The sequence below is a fragment of the Rana temporaria genome, chromosome 12, assembly GCF_905171775.1.
Source record: "Rana temporaria chromosome 12, aRanTem1.1, whole genome shotgun sequence".
In the NCBI taxonomy this organism is placed as follows: Eukaryota; Metazoa; Chordata; class Amphibia; order Anura; family Ranidae; genus Rana; species Rana temporaria.
The window spans coordinates 144,802,097-144,821,578 of record NC_053500.1 but is presented as its reverse complement, the minus strand read 5'-3'; positions in this window follow the sequence as shown (position 1 = coordinate 144,821,578).

The following is a 19,482-nucleotide window of genomic DNA, read 5'->3' as shown; positions in this document are numbered from 1 at the left end:
ACAGTTGCATCATTAGTTGCTAGTATTTCAGCTTTTAGCTTTTTCCATTGGCTTTTATCTATTTTTATTTCTTTTTTATTTCTTTTTAGGGTTAGAGTTGCAGTGCCTTGAAAAAGTATTTATACCCCTTGAAATGTTCCACATTTTGTCATGTTACAACCAAAAACAGAAATGTATTTTATTGGGATTTTATGTGATAGACCAACACAAAATGGCACATAATTGTGAGGTGGAAGAAAAATGATAAATGGTTTTCAAACTTTTTTACAAATATATGAAAAATGTGGCATGTATTTAATCTAATCTAGTGGAACCAATTGCCTTCAGAAGTCACCTAATTAGTAAATAGAGTCCACCTCTATTTACTTTTATCCAATATAAGTTTACTTGAAAAATCTCCTTTCATGTCAAGAGTGTTGCCTGTCTGCTGGCTATCACTTTCCACAACTTCCTGGATTCCCAGCATGCTTTCCTCCATTTCTATATCCCATGGTACCTTGCTGCCTGCAAGCAGTGATTCCTGTACTGACTCTGCCTCCTGGAACTCCTCCTCCTCAGCCCCTCTGTAGTTTAAAAGGCGGACTCTGTGAAATGTGCGACACAGCAGTGCTTACAGTGCATAGTGACTACGTGTCACAGAATTTGAGGAGATGTCTACCAAGTAAATTTATGAACTACAAGATGGTGCAGATTATTAAGAGTAGGCTGGAAATAATTAGAATACAATGTGGAACTGAAGATATTACTTTATATTTTTACTGTATATATGCTTTAACAATGAAGGTGCTGCAATTCTGAAGAGAAAAGCAGATGAAGACATTATCAGAGGGAGTACTGTGATCTCTGTGAGGGGTAATACATACCTGGAAGGGTTACACTGACACATTACTGGTAATATACACTGATCAGCCATAACACTTTGACCACTAACCAGACTCTACTGAGGAATGGACTCTAGAACTAGACCACCCACCTAATATTGAGTAGGTCCCACCAAAACAGCCTTGACGCATCAAGTCATGGACTCCACTAGACCTCTAAAGGTATGCTGTGGTATCTGGTACCAAGCCATTAGTATGAGAACCTTTTAAGTCCTCTACGTTGACAGGTGGGGCCTCCATGGATTGGACTTGTTTTCCAGCACATCCCACAGATAGATTGGATTAAGATCTGGAGAATTTTGGAGGCCAGGTCAACAACTCAAACCGGTCGTGTTCTTTAAACCATTCTTGAATTCATCAGACCAGGCATCCTTCTTCATTGCTCTGTGGTCCAGTTCTGATGCCCACCTCCATCAATGAGCCTTCCCTCCCCACCTCCATCAATGAGCCTTCCCTCCCCACCTCCATCAATGTGCCTTCCCTCCCCACCTCCATCTATGAGCAGCCCTCCCCACCTCCATCGATGAGTCTTCCCTTCCCCCACCTCCGTCAATGAGCCTTCCCTTCCCCACCTCCGTCAATGAGCCTTCCCTTCCCCACCTCATTCAATGATCCTTCCCTTCCCCACCTCCATCAATGACCCTTCCCTTCCCCACCTCCATCAATGACCCTTCCCTTCCCCACCTCCGTCAATGAGCCTTCCCTTCCCATTCCGCGTCAATGAGCCTTCCCTTCCCATTCCCCATTAATGAGCCTTCCCATTCCCCATCAATGAGCCTTCCCTTCCCATTCCCCATCAATGAGCCTTCCCTTCCCATTCCCCATCAATGAGCCTTTCCCTTCCCATGCCCCATCAATGAGCCTTTCCCTTCCCATTCCCCATCAATGAGCCTTCCCATTCCCCATCAATGAGCCTTCCCCTTCCCATTCCCCATCAATGAGCCTTTCCCTTCCCCACCTCCATCAATTAGCCTCCCCTACCCCCACCTCCATCAATGAGCCTTCCCTCCCATCCTCCATCACTGGAACTTACAATTCTCCTCCTTCTCCATAGACCATATAACCTTTTGGACGTGAACGCATGCTGACTGAAAGCGCAATCATCCAAGTGTAATTCGCTCGTATACTGAGAACGAGGGAAGTGTTTCTGTGCCGAGTTCAATAATTACTCTTCTTCTCCCAGTAAAGCTCTGATTCAGCATGTGTGCACTTAGAAGACCCCAAGCCTTTTTCCTCCCACCTTAAAAAAATCTCCATTATATAAGGCGAGGGTTCCCATATTAGAGGAAAAGCCTGGTGAGGTTTTATCTACAGTTGCTCCTGCTCTCTGCCTCCGCTTCAGGACATGCTCTTACATTATTCATCTAGTCGTACTGCTGCCTAATTCCGACCGCCACTAAAACGCAACCTAGATTTAACCTCATGAAACTTTCATTCCGCTTTTCAGAATTCAGCTTCATAGAGAAGAGAGAAGAGTTTTAATGAAGTTAATCAATTTTACTGCCGCTGCTAAATGTGTTTTCTCTGAAGATTATTACTATAAAGTGGAAGTTTACTTTTATTAAAAAGTGGAGATAAGTGATGAATATGCAGTATGATGTCACTGGTCTCTAGTGATTGGATAGGCTGTGTTCTCATGAATATGAAGGGTCTCGGTGATGTCACTGGTCTCTAGTGATTGGATAGGCTGTGTTCTCATGAATATGAAGGGTCTCGGTGATGTCACTGGTCTCTAGTAATGGATAGGCTGTGTTCTCATGATTATGAAGGGTCTCGTGATGTCACTGGTCTCTAGTGATCGGATAGGCTGTGTTCTCATGAATATGAAGGGTCTCTGTGATGTCACTGGTCTCCAGTGATTGGATAGGCTGTGTTCTCATGAATATGAAGGGTCTCTGTGATGTCACTGGTCTCCAGTGATTGGATAGGCTGTGTTCTCATGAATATGAAGGGTCTCTGTGATGTCACTGGTCTCTAGTGATGGATAGGCTGTGTTCTCATGAATATGAAGGGTCTCGGTGATGTCACTGGTCTCTAGTAATGGATAGTCCTGTGTTCTCATGAATATGAAGGGTCTCGGTGATGTCCCGGGTCTCTAGTGATTGGATAGGCTGTGTTCTCATGAATATGAAGGGTCTCGGTGATGTCACTGGTCTCTAACGATGGATAGGCTGTGTTCTCATGAATATGAAGGGTCTCGGTGATGTCACTGGTCTCTAGTAATGGATAGGCTGTGTTCTCATGAATATGAAGGGTCTCTGTGATGTCACTGGTCTCTAGTGATGGATAGGCTGTGTTCTCATGAATATGAAGGATCTCGGTGATGTCACTGGTCTCTAGTAATGGATAGGCTGTGTTCTCATGAATATGAAGGGTCTCGGTGATGTCACTGGTCTCTAGTAATGGATAGGCTGTGTTCTCATGAATATGAAGGGTCTCTGTGATGTCACTGGTCTCTAGTGATTGGATAGGCTGTGTTCTCATGAATATGAAGGGTCTCGGTGATGTCACTGGTCTCTAACGATGGATAGGCTGTGTTCTCATGAATATGAAGGGTCTCGGTGATGTCACTGGTCTCTAGTAATGGATAGGCTGTGTTCTCATGAATATGAAGGGTCTCTGTGATGTCACTGGTCTCTAGTGATGGATAGGCTGTGTTCTCATGAATATGAAGGATCTCGGTGATGTCACTGGTCTCTAGTAATGGATAGGCTGTGTTCTCATGAATATGAAGGGTCTCGGTGATGTCACTGGTCTCTAGTAATGGATAGGCTGTGTTCTCATGAATATGAAGGGTCTCGGTGATGTCACTGGTCTCTAGTAATGGATAGTCCTGTGTTCTCATGAATATGAAGGGTCTCGGTGATGTCACGGGTCTCTAGTGATTGGATAGGCTGTGTTCTCATGAATATGAAGGGTCTTGGTGATATCACTGGTCTCTCTTGAATGTGTAGGCTGTTGACACAAAGCAGCTGCTCTTGGTATATATGAAGGACCCTCTTTAGGACTCTGCGGCATTAAAATAAAACCTGGTCAGACTGTATCATCCTTGATCTCTGAAACAATTAGAAAATGAGCAGACACAATATGTATTACATATCGGATACATGCCACGGATTACCCACAAACCACATGAATCCCAGAGCCAGGGAGCATAACGGGAGCCGGCAAGACAGAGCCCATGTGTTTCCAATGAAGGGACCAGCCGTGTTGTGTGTTGTCAGACAGAGATCAGACCACAGCATACCAGCCCAGTCTACATGACAGGCTGGGGCTTTATATCAAAAATGGATGGCTGAGCCATGATTCACTTGCCACCAACACTCACATGGCCCTGGGAAGGCTTAATCATCCTGGAATTCTGGTGTGTCGCCCTGTCTGCCGGTAATGGCAAATTGCTCAAATTGCCCATAACATATTTATTGCACATTCGTCACTTTTTCGGAGTTCTATCTAATCACCATTATTGCCCTTTATATCGTTTTTTTTGTTTTTTTGTCTTGCGGTCTCTTTTTTTTTGGCCCAGTACGCTTTCCTATTTGGATGCCATTGGCAGGCCATACATATATGGAGCCCCTGTGTCTACAGATTTTCTGCTTGAATTGACTGTAAGCTGATTCGAGCACCCAGTCATGCACAGTGTAGCTCACAACAGCCTCATGAGAGAAGCGGTGCACGCGGAAGCCAAGCCCAAATTGTACTTTTCGGTTATGAGTGGATGTTAATAACTATATATGCATATACTTGAGTTTTTTTGGATAAACACATTTTGGGAGATTTACCTAAAAGATATCGTTTTGGGTTAACATATCCTTTTGGTTGCTGATATGCTAAGGATTTGGTTTACCAGATCTAACTATGCTGGTTCCAGGTCAGTGGCTTGGTAAGGTGGCAACCCTACAAGCCTTCAAAAAGCTTTCAATGGTCGCTCCCATAATTTTATTGTAACGGAATGCATTAGGGTACCCTCAGTTTTTGTCCAGTCTCCCCAGATAAAAACCTGACAGGGGTTCTAATACTTCCTTACTGTCATGGATATGCAGTAATGTCTGGCAGCTTACCTTCCTCCTCTATGTGTTCACCTTTAGAGGCCAGACACACTCACCTGGTTGCTTTTATCTTCTCTACTCCCTGTATGACTCCACCCCCAGGCCATATCAGGAACTCTATATTAACCAGTGCACTGCAGGTCTGCCTTGCTGATCAATGTTGTTTGTTAAGAATTGTGTTCCTGCGTGCCGTGTGCTATGTTTATCTCTGTGTACCGATCTTGGCTTGTCCCAGACTATTCCTGTTTGCTTGTGACCCTGACCTTCAGCCTGTCCTTTGTTTACCCTTGTTTGCTTGTCGCCCTGACCTTGGCTTACCCCTCACTATGAGTAACTGCTTCCCCTCTCTCCTCTATGCCCTACGGAGCATGAGCTGGGGGACTCTGGAGGGCCGCGACCTGGATTCAGTTGCAGCTAAGGCCATCCTCACCACTAGAGGCTCTGGTGAATACCTGCTGAATCTTATACTCCACGCCCTGGGGAATCTTGGGCTCCAGCTTCCTGTGGGATCCCTGTTTGTGCTCCAGTGGACCTGCCTTCCATATCCACTCTGTGTTCCATCCGCAGCAGTCTGCCATAGGGTTCACTACCTTGTGGCGCACTCCTGACTCCAACCGGGTGCATCTGTCATCTGGCCACAGGTGACCTGTCACTTACTCTGTCCAAAATGGATGAAATATTACCCCAAGGGCCAGATAATGGCAAGGAAAGGGCTGCAGTTTGGAGACAATTGCTCTGGAGAAGGATACTTTTTAGCCAAAAAAGATGGAGGTGCACACGGGTGCTGTTGGGAAAATAACAATTGGATTTTCATCCTGTCCAAGAACATTGTAGCGCAAGAATTCAGGCTCCATAGACAATAGAATTAGAGGCAGCTCCATAGACAATAGAATTAGAGGCAGCTCCATAGACCTTAAATTATCACCCAATCCCACCATACTGAGATTAAGAGACCCCCATCTAATATTTTTGGACATTTTATTTTTTTACATTTAGTGGTCCTTTTTCATTTTTAGATTTTCTAAAAGTAAAGATGAATTTTAAGCAAGGAAACTCCCGGTTAATGAGGAAAATATGTTCGTTTAAATTGCGCCACGAGATGATGATGTTTCCGTTACTATACAAATCACCAATCTGGCCTTGTTCTCTCTGTACATGTGGTGCTAATTATAAAATATTCAACATGTGAGACTCCGGCCTACCTGTGTGCAGAGTGTTCCCGGTACTGAGAGCGCTTACTGTTCATCAGCCTTGATTACCCTTGGGCCAAGTGTTCCTGGAATAAACAAGAACACCTTTGCTACATTACTTTTATTTTTAGATCTATTTTTTTTTTTTTTTGAGGGGGCAAAATGTTTGCCGTAGACGGTCCCTTACTTAGGTCAAGGCTGTTCCTTGCGGCCTGTTTCCACAGCTGTCAAGTTACTTGAGGCTAGAAACATCCAGAACACTTAGTAGAGTCAATTCCACTGCCAGAGGCTTTTGTGTTAGTTTTCTGCATTTTAAATAATTCTCTTTGTATATGAATTCAGGAGACCATTGTTAAAGGAGTTGTAAAGGCGGAAGGTTTTTTATCTTAATGCATTATATGTATTAAAGTGGAGTTCCGCCATTTTGTTTTTATTTTTTTAAGTCCACAGCTACAAATACTGCAGCTGCAGACTTTAAAAAAAAGGACACTTACCTGTCCAGGGCGCCCGCGATATGGGCATCCGAAGCCGATCTGTCCCTCGGGGGGCTGCCGCCGCCATCTTCGGTAAGGGAATCAGAAAGTGAAGCCTTGCGGCTTCACTTCCTGGTTCCCTACTGCGCATGCGCAAGTCGTGCTGCACGATCCCACTGGTCCCTGCTGTCTTCTGGGACCCGTGTGTCTCCCAGAAGACAGCCGGGGGGGTGGAGGAGGCGCCGGAAGTGGCATAGATGACTGCGGGTGGCTTGGCTATCTGTGCCCGGAAGTGGGAGCAAAATACCTATATTACAGATATCTGCTCCCCCCCCCCCCTAAAAAGGTGCCAAATGTGACACCGGAGGGGGGGAGGAATACAAAAAGTGGAAGTTCCATTTTTGGGTGGAACTCCACTTTACGATTAAAAAAAACTTTTGTGTGTAGCAGCCTCCTCAGCAGCCCCCTAATTACTTACCTGAGCCCCATCTCTCTTCAGCGATGTCCAAGAATGTCTAAGCCGTCCGGGATACTCCTCTTGATTGGCTGAGACAGAGAAGCGGCACCATTGGCTCCCACAGCTGTCAATAAAAGTCAGTCAATCAGTGGAGAGAGGAGGCGGGGCCAGGTCGGGGCTCCGTGTCTGAATGGACACACGGAACTGTGACTGTGGTCCAGTGCTCCCATAGGAAGCTGCTGACTGTGAGGGCACTCAATAGGAGGGAGGGGCTCGGAACAGCAAAGAGGGACTCGGAACAGCAAAGAGGGACCTGAGAAGAGGAGGATCTGGGCTGAGGAGGTAAGTATAACATGTTTGTTATTTAAAAAAAAAAAACAAGCCTTTACAATCACTTTAAGGAAGCCAATTAGTTTTTGTTGGACTGGTGGAAAAGGGGGGATGCACAGATGGGCTTACATGAGAATGTGGAACCGGTGTGGTGATGTTCACTGGTAGCCCAATGAAATGGAATCCTAGTAATTGCAGTCTCTGAAGAATATGGTCACTCTTCTACTAAGGCAGCCTTTCTCAACCAGGGTTCCTCTGGAGAACAGGTGTCAAACACAAGGCTCGCGGGCCGAATCTGGCCCTCCAGGCCATTTCTTGTGGTTCTTCACATCTAATGTAAGGGGAGGGGATGCGCTGGACATCTAATCTTACAGATACAACCGGCCCTTTTGAGGGCAATCATAATGCTGATGCGGCCCACGATAAAATTGAGACCCCCTGCTCTGGAGGTTGCTGGGGGTTCCTTGAACAACCAGCAATTTCTGCCTCTCAGATAAGTAACCACAGACACTAGACCAATGGATAAGAGGAAGAGAAGGGGAATCTTCAAGTCATATTCTTTCCACACACCATATCACTAATAGTAATTATAAGCCAGATCCTCCAAGACTGGAAAGTTGCTTAAGGGTTCTTTTGTATTTAAAATGTTGGGAGATTTGCGAAGAAGATGGGATAACTGATATATGCATGCTCCCAGGCAGTGCCGAGACGAGGTCATCGAGTACCAAGGGCAAAGATGCCAAACCGCGCCTCCCTCCCCCAATCATGATGTGCAAGTTTAGGTGATCCTATGCCCAGAAGTCACTCGCTTGTCAAAATTACTGCCCCTGTCACTACTCCTGTCAGCCTTGTAACAGAAGGAAGGCGCCCCCATCCCCATGGTAAACCATTGCGACCATGGCAGCCGTCCCTTCTGCCCACCCCTTGTTCCGGTCCTGCTCCCAGGTCAATGGCTCACTAAGTACTGAAACAAGGATGACAGGCCTGGAACGTACAACTCTGCAAAAACTAACTTCCAATAGTTGCTGCCATATTGATATCATAACAAAACCCCCTTAAAGTGGAGTTCCACCCATTTTTTTATGTTTGTCTGTGCTGCATGCCCTAATCTCATAGTGTTCAGAATGGACACTTTTTATTTATTTTGTTGCTTGTAAATACCTTTATTTTGTAGTCCTTCATTACTTCCTCCTCCTTATTAGCCTAGGCTATTAAGTCACAAGGCTATTCGCAAGGGTTTCTGGGATAGGCATCATGTATCCCAGTAGTCCTTGCAAATAGCCTATTTGCATAGAGAAGGGGCGGCAACTTCCTCTGACACTCCCGTTGCTATGGAAACCTGACGGAAACCTATCACATCGCTTGTGCAGCACTGAGCATGTGCGAGATCTGCAAGGCTGAAATCCAGGAAGTCATACAGTTTGGCTTCATGATGCCCACACTTAAGATGGCCACGGTCTATTTCTAGATTATAAACTAACTAAATGCTGTAACAACCTAACAAAACGGACCTTAGTTTACAGACTAACTTTACTAGACTACATTAAGCTTGTGTATTACAGGGGTATTTATATTTAAAAATTGAAATTGTGGGTGGAACTCCCCTTTAAATTGAGCCTACTCACCTTCTGTTCTAAGGTGGAGCCAAATCTGGGAAGGGTGGACTTTCACGTGCCCACTCAGTCTTCCTTTCTCTCCAGAGAGTCCTTGTGTCCTCAAAACACTGGCACTTTATTGGGTTATTACAAACCATACAGCTTCTTTGTAGGTTAGCCTGCCCCCTTCCCTACCCTGCACCTGCCTTTTGGCTGTTAACATTCAAAGATGCCACCAAAACATCACCAGAAGGTAGCTCGTTAAATATTTAGCCCCACAAGGCCCCGTTGTCATGGTGCAGACATAGTGTACCTATCGGTCCTAAAACATTGGTGGAAGCTAAAATATGCTAAAATAAAGAGCTGTCTTTACCGAAGGTCCTAATGATGTGCTTGGGGACTGTTTGGGATTTTGACTTTGAAAGCTGTACCATCTGCTTTGAGCATGTGCTGGATGACTTGTGTCTGGAGTACAACCAGCCCCTGACATTCCCCAGAGCTGCACATAATATCCCACATATGTAATACTACAAAACTCGTGTACTACAGAAGATGATCAGAGACTGCTAAAGACCACAGCCCCGTTACAGCTCTGTGCCCGCACACGTGCTACTGTTTTCTGGGGCCGAGAGACGCACAGTAAGTTACAAAGGGCCTGAAGATCGAGTACCCGGGCCCTATAATGTTTTTCTGGCCAGTACATACAATGGATGGCCTATTTGTGAAGTAGCCACTTCTCCCACTGACACCAATGATGGGACACTATTCCTCCCACTGACATCAATGATGGGACACTATTCCTCCCACTGACACCAATGATGGGACACTATTCCCCCCACTGACACCAATGATGGGACTCTATTCCCCCCACTGACACCAATGATGGGACACTATTCCTCCCACTGACACCAATGATGGGGACACTATTCCTCCCACTGACACCAACGATGGGACACTATTCCTCCCACTGACACCAACAATGGGACACTATTCCTCCCACTGACACCAACGATGGGACACTATTCCTCCCGATGACACCAATGATGGGGACACTATTCCTCCCAGTGACACCAATGATGGGACACTTCTTCCCACTGACACCAATGATGGGACACTATTCCCCCCACTGACACCAATGATGGGACACTATTCCTCCCACTGACACCAATGATGGGACACTATTCCTCCCACTGACACCAATGATGGGACACTATTCCTCCCACTGACACCAATGATGGGACACTATTCCTCCCACTGACACCAATGATGGGACACTATTCCTCCCACTGACACCAATGATGGGGCACTATTCCTCCCACTGATACCAATGATGGGACACTATTCCTCCCACTGACACCAATGATGGGACACTATTCCTCCCACTGACACCAACGATGGGACACTATTCCTCCCACTGACACCAACGATGGGACACTATTCCTCCCACTGACACCAACGATGGGACACTATTCCTCCCACTGACACCAACGATGGGACACTATTCCTCCCACTGACACCAACGATGGGACACTATTCCTCCCACTGACACCAACGATGGGACACTATTCCTCCCACTGACACCAACGATGGGACACTATTCCTCCCACTGACACCAACGATGGGACACTATTCCTCCCACTGACACCAACGATGGGACACTATTCCTCCCACTGACACCAATGATGGGACACTATTCCTCCCACTGACACCAATGATGGGGCACTATTCCTCCCACTGACACCAATGATGGGGCACTATTCCTCCCACTGACACCAATGATGGGACACTATTCCTCCCACTGACACCAACGATGGGACACTATTCCTCCCACTGACACCAACGATGGGACACTATTCCTCCCACTGACACCAACGATGGGACACTATTCCTCCCACTGACACCAACGATGGGACACTATTCCTCCCACTGACACCAACGATGGGACACTATTCCTCCCACTGACACCAACGATGGGACACTATTCCTCCCACTGACACCAACGATGGGACACTATTCCTCCCACTGACACCAACGATGGGACACTATTCCTCCCACTGACACCAACGATGGGACACTATTCCTCCCACTGACACCAACGATGGGACACTATTCCTCCCACTGACACCAACGATGGGACACTATTCCTCCCACTGACACCAATGATGGGACACTATTCCTCCCACTGACACCAATGATGGGGCACTATTCCTCCCACTGACACCAATGATGGGACACTATTCCTCCCACTGACACCAATGATGGGACACTATTCCTCCCACTGACACCAATGATGGGACACTATTCCTCCCACTGACACCAATGATGGGGACACTATTCCTCCCACTGACACCAATGATGGGGACACTATTCCTCCCACTGACACCAATGATGGGGACACTATTCCTCCCACTGATACCAATGATGGGACACTATTCCTCCCACTGATACCAATGATGGGACACTATTCCTCCCACTGACACCAATGATGGGACACTACTCCTCTGACTGACACCAATGATGGGACACTATTCCTCTGACTGACACCAATGATGGGGCACAATTCCTCCCACTGACTCCAATGATGGGACACTATTCCTCCCACTGACACCAATGATGGGACACTATTCCTCCCACTGACACCAATGATGGGACACTATTCCTCCCACTGATACCAATGATGGGACACCATTCCTCCCACTGATACCAATGATGGGACACTATTCCTCCCACTGACACCAATGATGGGACACTATTCCTCCCACTGACACCAATGATGGGACACTATTCCTCCCACTGACACCAATGATGGGACACTATTCCTCCGACTGACACCAATGATGGGGCACTATTCCTCCCACTGACACCAATGATGGGACACTATTCCTCCCACTGACACCAATGATGGGACACTATTCCTCCCACTGACACCAATGATGGGACACTATTCCTCCCACTGACACCAATGATGGGACACTATTCCTTTCACTGACACCAATGATGGGACACTATTCCTCCCACTGACACCAATGATGGGACACTATTCCTCCCACTGACACCAATGATGGGGACACTATTCCTCCCACTGACACCAATGATGGGGACACTATTCCCCCCACTGACACCAATGATGGGACACTATTCCTTCCACTGACACCAGTACACTTTCTACTCTCGCTGACCACAGTCTGGACCCCCCCCCCCCTTTAGTCTGAAGGACAGTAAACTGGCCCCTTGTTTAGACATTTCGGAGACCCCGCTCTAGTACGAGTACAGAATACAAAACGATCATGCCTGCACAGCCGCCATCCAACACCTTCAGCCTGCGTGGCGGGGTTCAGATCCAAGATGTTTTCTTTGTAAAACTCTTTATCTAAGAAATGTGTTCTACTTGTATTTATTGAATTCCTTGTGTCAGCAAGTAAGGCCAAAAAATATCTCCCCAATGTGATATCAACAGGTCTCCTCCATCCCTTCCCAAACATCTATTAGGCCCAGAACAACAGCCCGAGGCTCTTGTGCTAATGACAGGCCGGGGGACCGCGCAGCTGTGATAATGAGACCGCGGACCACAACAAGTGTTGACACAACGGGGTTTTGTACTAATGTTTCCTCTTTGTATCATTAGCAGTTTGTTTTAAGTGGTCAAATTAACCTTTTCCTGTTGGAAGACGTCATAAACAAACAAGCGCCAGGCTGGACGGAGTGATGGAGGGAGTCTGAGATCACGAGGGGCTCTTTTTATTCTTCTCCTTCTGTGATTGCTCGCAGGTCCTACATGTTTTGTATTGTTTGTTGGCCTTTTTGTAGAAAAAAATGTGGCCTAAATTTACCCGTACTTAAAGAGGAGCTCCGGGCTCCCGCAGGAAAAAAATAAGTCGGCAGCTACAAACACTGTAAATGCTGAGCATTTTCACCCCCTTCCTGCCCAGACCAGTTTTTATTTTTCAGCACGGTCGCACTTTGAATGACAATTGCGCGGTCATGCAACACTGTAACCAAATGACATTTAACCACTTAAAGGGACACTAAAGGCAGATTTTTTTTTTAAATAACATACATGTTATACTTACCTCTGCTGTGCAGTTCGTTTTGCACAGAGTGACCCGGATCCGTGTCTTCTGGGGTCCCTCGGCGGCTGTCTCGGCTCCTCCTCGCAAAAGCTTTCCACGTTCATGCGAGCTCCCTCGCATGGTGGAAAGCTTTTGCGAGCGCGCTCGCTCAGCCCCGCTCCCCGGCGCACCGCGTCATCCGCTGTGATTGACAGCAGCGCCAGCCAATGGCTGCGCTGCTATCAATCCGCCCAGCCTAGCCAATCAACGGCCAGGCTGGGACCCGAACAAGATGACAAGCATGCGCCCGGGACTTTCAAATGGTGAGGTAAGTAAAACGGGGGCCGGGGGGGGGGGGGGGGGTGCTGTCAGATGTTTTTTTACCTTAATGCATAGGATAAAAAAACTTTTACCTTTACCGCCTCCTGCACATATATATGTCGGCAGAATGGCACGGCTGGGCACAGGCACATACAGGTACGTCCTCTTTAAGTGCCCAGTGCCGGGACCCGATCGCCGATGGAGTCCCATGATCGGTCCCCGGAGCTGGAGAACTGGGAGAGGTGAGTGTAAACACAGCTTCCCCGTTCTTCACTGTGGCGCTGTCATCGATCGTGTAAATCCTTTTGTAGGGAAACACAATCAATGACGTCACACCTACAGCCACCCCCCCCCCCAACAGTTAGAAACACAAATGAGGTCACACTTAAACCCTTCAGCGCCCCCTGGTGGTTAACTCCCAAACGGCAATTGTCATTTTCACAGTAAACAATGCATTTTTAATGCATTTTTTGCTGTGAAAATTACACTGGTCCCAAAAATGTGTCAAAATTGTCCGATGTGTCCGCCATAATGTCGCAGTCACGAAAAAAAAATCGCTGATCGCCGCCATTAGTAGTAAAAAAAAAAAAAAAAAAAATTAATAAAAATGCAATAAAACTATCCCCTATTTTGTAAACGCTATAAATGTTGCGCAAACCAACCGATAAACGCTTATTGCGATTTTTTTTTTTTTACCAAAAATAGGTAGAAGAATACGTATCGGCCTAAACTGAGGAAAAACATTTTTTTATATATATATTTTTGGGGGATATTTATTATAGCAAAAAGTAAAAAATGTTTTTTTTCAAAATCGTCGCTCTATTTTTGTTTATAGCGCAAAAAATAAAAACCGCAGAGGTGATCAAATACCACCAAAAGAAAGCTCTATTTGTGGGAAAAAAAGGACGCCAATTTTGTTTGGGAGCCATGTCGCACGACCGCGCAATTGTCAGTTAAAGCTATGCAGTGCCGAATCGCAAAAACTGGCCAGGTCCTTTAGCTGCCTAAAGGTCTGGGTCTTAAGTGGTTTAAAAAACAACATACCCACAAATAGAGCTTTCTTTTGGTGGTATTTGATCGCCTCTGCGTTTTTTATTTTTTGCACTATAAACAAAAGAAGAGCGTCAATTTAACCGCTTGCCGCACAGCGATATACACAGATATATACGTCTGCAGCATGGCACTGGCAGGCAAAAGGACGTACCTGTACGTCCCCCCTTAAGAAGCTGTTGTTGCGGGCACGCCCGCCACGATCTCCGTGAGCGCGCCCCCGGGTCCCGCGATCGTCTCACGGAGAGATAGAACGGGGAGATGTCAGTGTAAACACAACATCTCCCTGTTCTGCCTAGTGACACTGTCACTGATCGTTTGTTCCCTGTCATCGGGAACACGATCAGTGACGTGTCACAGCAAGCCACGCCCCCCCTACAGTAAGAATCACGCCTTAGGTGACAACCCCTACAATGCCACCTAGTGGTTAACCCCTTCACTGCCAGTGTCATTTTTTCACAGTAACCAGTGCATTTTTAAATCACTGTAAAAATAACAACGGTCCCAAAAATGTGTCAAAAGTGTCCGATGTGTCCGCCATAATGTTGCAGTCATAATAAAAATCGCAGATCGCCGCCATTACTAGTAAAAAATAAATTATTTAAAAAAATGCTATAAAACTATCCCCTATTTTGTAGACCATGTAACTTTTGCTCAAACCGATCAATAAACGCTTATTGCGATATTTTTTTTCTTTTTTTTACCTTTTTTATGCGGACGTCATATGACAATATGCGGGTAATGAAGTGGTTATTATTGGGACACTTGCCTGTCTAGGGATCCTGTGATGTCCAGGTCCAGGGTTATGGTCCATCAGGGTCTGGGTTCCATACGGAAGACTTCTTCGGAGGATTTCAACATGAGTAGTTAGACACAGGTTTCTATACAAGTCCAGAACCATTGACCATCCCTATGGAACCCAGACCCTGAAGACTCCTTCGGAGGAGTGCAACATGTGTAGTTAGACACAGGTTTCTATACAAGTCCAGGACCTTTGTCCATCCCTATGGAACCCAGACCCTGAAGACTCTTTTTTTTGGGGGTATGCCCATCGTGACGGGTGAAGCCTAGACTCTATTTGGTTAGAGTTACTTTAAGGAACCAAAATCTAAACCTGAAACATCCATCTGAAGGAGAGTTTCTCAACTTTTTCTATACCGTAGTCAACTTTCTGTCAGGACGGGAAAACTTTCCACACACGTTTGCGAACGCGGCTGTCAGATCTGTTCTGTAAAAATCATTGATTCAGGCTTTGCAGTTGGTAAAGCCTTTGTTGGGTTGCCAGACTGGCAAACTCAGGTGTTTACTTCAGAAAGTAGGTCAACAGCGAGCCTTTGCCGGGAAATCCTGTCAGAAAACACTTCTTTAGAATGGGAACCGGCTTCGAAGATGAACTTTGTTTTTTTTCCCCCAAAGTGTGCTGGAGAGGACGCGAGACGGTCCAGACAAGATTTGGCTTGCCGGTTTTATATTTTCACGTGACTGCTCCTCAGACCCGATCACTTCACCACATGAGCAACACAGAAAATATTTATCACAGTCTGGAAAGCATTGAATCGGCGCCCGCTATGATCCACACACCTTCATTCTATAATCCCATTTCACGGTCAGGAAAATAAAACCTGATTATGTTGTCTATAGGCCCTTGTTGTAATTTATGATATTTGTGTGTGGAAGAAAATGTCTCGGGATTATCTCTATCCACATATTGGGGTATCTAAATCTTATTTATTTATTTTTTTGATGGTGGGGGAGGGGGTTTGTGTACCATCGTTATGTATCAAAACCACCTATAAATTTAGAGCTAATGGCCCGGATTCACATACAGCGGCGCACATTTATGCCGCCGTAGTGTATCTCCTTTATGCTACGCCGACACAGCGCAGAGAGGCAAGCACTGAATTTACAAAGCCAGTGCTGCCAAAACTGCGCTGGGTTTCCTAGGCGTAAGCCGGCGTATGTGGAAGTGGGCGTGAGCCATGCAAATGAGGCATGACCCCATGCAAATGATGGGCCGAGTGTCAGACAGATACGTATAACAAACGGCTCATGCACCGTCCCGTGGACGCATCCCAGTGCGCATGCTCAGAATCACATCGGAACTACTCCCTAAGATACGTCAGATCACTGCCTACGGCGTGAACACAACCTACGCCTAGTCATATTCATGTCCAACGTAAAATACGTCGGCTTGTGTTCCCTGGTGCAGCCATTTGCATGGATGCTGCTGAGTTACACCTCCTTTATGGGGCATAACTTTACGCCGGACGTATGACTTGACACGCACTGCGTCGGACGGACTTACGTTTGTGAATTGGCGTATCTCTCATTTGCATATGTAAATAGAAAATCAATGGGAGCGCCAAATACGTCCAGCATAAATATGCGCCCACTCTACGCCGGCGTAGGCAAGTTACGTCGGTCGGATGAAGCCTATTTTCAGGCGTATCTTAGTTTGAGTCCGGCGCACAGATACGACGATGCATATTTGCACTTACGCGACGTATCTGGAGATACGTCGGCGCAAGTGCTTTGTGAATCCGGGCCTGATTGTATAAGCAAATCCACCTGGAGCGGTAACTCCCTTTCCCTGCTCAGACCATACGCTGCACACTGCGTCAAATTGGTCGTCCCAGATTTTTCCGTGGCTTTTTTTCTAACCTATGTTGCCTTCCAAAGCTACTTGCTGCAACGTCCATTTATAGGTGGGGGCAGTGGCTTTCTTTTTTGTATCTTTGGAGGGGGGGGGGAGCCTGGCGCTCATCTTTAAGTGTTAAATAATATGTAGTACCGGTGGCTACTACAGTGATTTCCAGCTTCTACGAGGATATCATAGGTATAGCACATACTTAACACTGGTCCAAGCTGGACCAATGGAACGATGTAAATATTGCCATACCTTGGAATCTAGCTTTAAAAAAAAAATAACCTGCGCTGAAAAAACGAAGTAGGCTGCCATTGCTGACCTCCTTCTGAAAAACCTAAAACGCTGTAGAATTATAATTCACAGCTCCCCGATCAGGTGTTATTTAAACATTAGATGGAGCTTGCAGTGCTGGAACTAGGTCACATGCCTACTTGCTGTATATAGTCATGATTAAATCATGTGGGCACCTCCGGGACGGGTTCCTCAGAAGCTGGAAAGCATATTAGTGCATTTAGCAGCATACATTATATGTGGCACTAAATACAGCCTTATCTATCTATTCATGAAGAACCTGCTTGGCAATGGACCTTTTTTTTATATAGAGATTAAAGATAAAGAAATGCCCCTACTTATAAGGCAGGGGTAGGCAACCTGGGGCCCCTCCAGCTGTTGGAGAACTACAAGTCTCATCATGCCTCTGGGAGTACAGTGAAACCTCGGATTGCGAGTAATGCGGTTAACGAGTGTTTCACAATATGAGCATTTTTTTTTATTATTATTCTGACTGTTGTCTCGCAAAACTAGCAGGATTCAAACCACAGAGGTGCAGTACCGCATTTGGCCAGAGGGTGCGGGGGAGCCGGAGCTGATCAGCACCGTTCGGAAATACTTGGAAAAACTTTCTGAGCCTTTCTGAGGTTTTACGAGTTCAGCCAAGCTGTCCCCCAGCCATTCCGAGTATTTCCGAGGCTCTCCGGCGCCCCCCCCACCTCTGGCCACATGCGGTATTGCATGCCTTAGAAGTGAATGCAAAACAATTTTTTTTAATTTCCATTGACTTCTATGGGGAAACTCGCTTTGATATGCGAGTGCTTTGGATTACGAGAATTCTCCTGGAACGGATTATGCTCGTAATCCGAGGTTCCGCTGTAATTGTAACTGGCAGCCTTGCAATGCCTCGTTGGAAATGTAGTTCCACAACAGTTGGAGGGCTACTGGTTGCCTACCCTTGTTATAAGGGGGTACACGTGGTACAGCCTGATGGGGGTATTATCTGATTCTACATTTAGTAGTCTCAAAAACACAGTCTGGTAATTTTTGAGGTCACACAATATACATCAGCCCTTATGAATGGGGAGTGGCTGAACCCCCGAAGCACAATAGATCTAATTTTCTAGCAATTGTTCAACTAATTCTGAACTCTTTGACCATTGGTGTGGCTCCTCTACTGCTTTTTACATATTTGAACTCCTTTTAGGACCACCCATTTGATGGGGGGGGTGCCTTTTGGTACATACGAGTAGCTTCATGGAAGTGAGGCATTGGATATTAACAATAGTACCTCTTATGCATGTACCCCCAACACGACATCTGAAATCCAGGCCTGTAATAGTAGAGTGCCCCTGATGACGTCAGTTGTGACGAAACAGTCGTAGGGCGTCACGCACATGTACTGCGCATGCGCAAATCGGACCTCAGACTGACATTACACAGAGCTCTTTTTATCCTTGCAAGGAATTTTGTTTTATTATTCTCTATCCATGAGGATTTTCGTTTTTATGGTTTTGTATCTCATTTTTAAATAAATCATTCTAAGGACGTCTACGCTATTGGAGTCTCCTTTCTTTTCCCCTATTGGGTGTATGCCATCCCTTACCATCGGATGTTTACATATTCCTAGAACTTGTCTGTGGATTGCACCCGGATCATCCATCTGGAAACTGTGGAAGTGACATCTGTGAACGATCGGGTCAGGGAGGACTCCTTAAAGTCCCAGCGAGGACCATCCCTCTGCTGAGCCTGTTTTGACCTCCCCCTGAGAAGGGCGGTCTCTGGCTAGTTAGTAAGCCCTCACTTTTTCTCTTGGTGGCGGGTCCCATCACGCATTGGATTTTATTCATATGTCCTACATCACTGGAGGTCTACATGAATTTATTGGACTTTTTTTATGTATGAACTTTATTGATTCACTGTTCACTCCATACTAATTTTATTCTGTGTTTTTATACTTTTTTTCACTATTAATTGGATTATATGGTTGTATATCGTCCATCATCCAGCGCTACGCTTTTGTTGTATATAATAGTAGAGTGTGCTCTGTAATGTGGTAGTTGGCAGTGATTGGGGGGGGGGTGGTGTTGGTCTACTTGATTGGGCCTACAGTATAGAAAGGGTAAGTGTCATCACTGCCATGAATGTCCGCAGGTAGGGGCAAGGGGGG